The following is a 2,500-nucleotide window of genomic DNA, read 5'->3' as shown; positions in this document are numbered from 1 at the left end:
CCCTCCTACACTCTTCATCTCTCGCTGGTAAACCTTGGAAGTTCTCATCGAGAGGCCGAAGTCGATGACCTTGACGACCTTTAAGTCGGCGCTGAGGACGACGTTATCTTGTTTAAGATCAAGATGTGCCCATTGGTTGGAGTGCATGTAGGACACGGCAAACACAAGCTGTCTGAAGTACGAGATAATCTGACGGCCCCAGGCAAGAGAGGGTGATTTGCTGTGCCTCTCCATGACTGCTAAAAGCGTCCCACCAGGGCAGTATTCAGTGATGATGATTCTGCAGCCTCTGTCGTTTGCCACGTCCACCAGTTTGATTATGTTGTGGTGGTCCAACGTTGAGAGTGCTGCGATTTCACTGCGGATCTCGCTTTTGCAAGTGCCCTTCTCAAGGGGAATCTTGGCAACACTGATACAACCCGTTGCCTTACTCGAAACAAGGACTGTCCTTGCAAAGGCTCCAGCACCCAGGGAGCACTTGATAGTGTAATGGTCCTCAAAAATTGTGCTTTTTGTCTTTTCGAAGGTTCCTGGTGGTTTCTTACCTGCTTGAGGAACCTGCGGCGTCTTTCCTTTCGACTTGTTGGTAAAGTCGGGGACATCCTGTGTGGGGCGAGGAACATTTTCTTTGTGTTCCTGTTGAGAATCACCTTTTAAACAGCAGGTGAAGAGCGACTGAAAACAGACGTAGAGTCTGTGAGCGCACAGGCGCATTCGCTCACGGTTCAAGTGACGAAGCTTGATCATGTCGTCACAACGTCGTCCAAGTTGGTCCGGGGAGAGGGAGCTGTCCAGGCAGTTGATCGTCGGGGGACAGATTTGCTCAAATGAGGCGTGCAGGGCTTGTTGCCGGTACGTTATGATGGAAACACATGCCGACAAAAGACATTTGAGCCTCTGACGAGGTCGATTGTGGAATAAGAAATGATCACATCAATAAATAAATGAATAGATAAATAAGTAAATGAATAACTAGATAAAATTTAAGAAATAAATCGATTAGTTTAAAGAATAAAAGTTTCGTTCAGTTGTTTTAATAAATGAAATCTTAAAAAGATATAGATTTTTTTTTCTTTTTAAGGCAGGAGCATAAGTACATGAATCTCTATCAAGAAAAAGAATGCTACAAATATGCTACAAAGTTGCACGCCATTTAGCCCCAGAATTGAATAATGATAATAATGATAATAATAATGATAATAATAATGATAACAATAATGATAATAATGATGATAATGATGGTGATAATAATGATAATGATAATAATTGAATCCATCAGTCCCGTCAGGAGCCATCTTGCCACGAGGAACGTCTAGAAACTGTAGATAGATAAAGATATGTTAGGAACACAGACACACAAAGACCGAGTGGGAACAGTGCCCAGGAGGAGGCTCGCTACAGATGTCGCAAGAGGAGGAGGGCCACCTCGACTTCGGCCGCTGTCCCTAAGAAATGGCCATTGAGGCTCTCCGGTCCTCTGGATTCCTCTCTCTCTCTCTTTCCCCAAAGACACTGGATCTTCACGTTTTTGTTTCTTTTCCACATCAATTTTCATCAAGATCCACCTCCTCGCCCACTTCGTTTGCAAAGACGTCGCTCTTCATTGTGGGACCCCCTCCCTTCCCCCACCCCCACCCCCTGGCGACGGCGGCAGATCTGCGACCTCCCCCCTCCTCCTTCCCTCCCTCACCCCCACTCCCTCCATTACGCAGCCGCCGTTGTCTCACTAAGAAACCATTTCGTTCTACGAGGTAATGTGACGTCATGTTGTATACAGTTTCCTTCCTCTTCCTCGTAATCATATTATTTTCCTCTTCCTCTTACTCTTCTTTCTCTTCTTCGTCTTCTTCTTCTTCGTTGTAATCATATTTCTTCTTCTTCTTCTTTCTTTTCTTCTTCTTCTTCTTCTTTCTTTTCTTCCTTCTTCTTCTTCTTCTCTTTCTTCTTCATTGTATTTTTCTTAGTTTTTCTTCTAACTCTTCCCATTTTCTTCTTCTTCTTCCTCTTTTCTTCCTCATATTCTTCCTCTTTTTGTTTCTTCTTTCCTCTTATTCCTCTTCTTTTCCTATTTCGTTTTCTTTATTCTTCAGAGGTCAGCATTGTCCTAAGCAACATCCGCCTTTCTATTTTCATCTTCAGTTCCTGCATCGCATAGGACATCAAATGACATTTCCAATTTAGCTATTACTATTGTGTCATTTAAGTGCTCATATTATTTCTTTTTTCAAATTTCTTTAAGAGCAGTACAATGCACCGTCATTTTTCTTATTCTAAAAGAAAGAAGAAAACAACAACAACAACAACAACAACAACAACAACAACAACAACAACTGAGAGTTCCGAACTGTATAATTTCTATTTTTTTTTCTGTAAAGTAATGGTACCTGCAGTATATGTCTTTTATTAATCAGTTTATCCAATTATAATTAATTATTTGTTTGGTTATTTTTTATTCATTTATTCTTTTGTTTTTTATTATCTACTTATTCATTTTTGTTAC

This window comes from Oratosquilla oratoria, chromosome 6, assembly GCF_046742065.1.
Source record: "Oratosquilla oratoria isolate Oo_2021 chromosome 6, ASM4674206v1, whole genome shotgun sequence".
NCBI lineage: Eukaryota > Metazoa > Arthropoda > Malacostraca > Stomatopoda > Squillidae > Oratosquilla > Oratosquilla oratoria.
The sequence above is the reverse complement of the archived record's forward strand: the minus strand, read 5'-3'. Positions refer to the sequence as shown.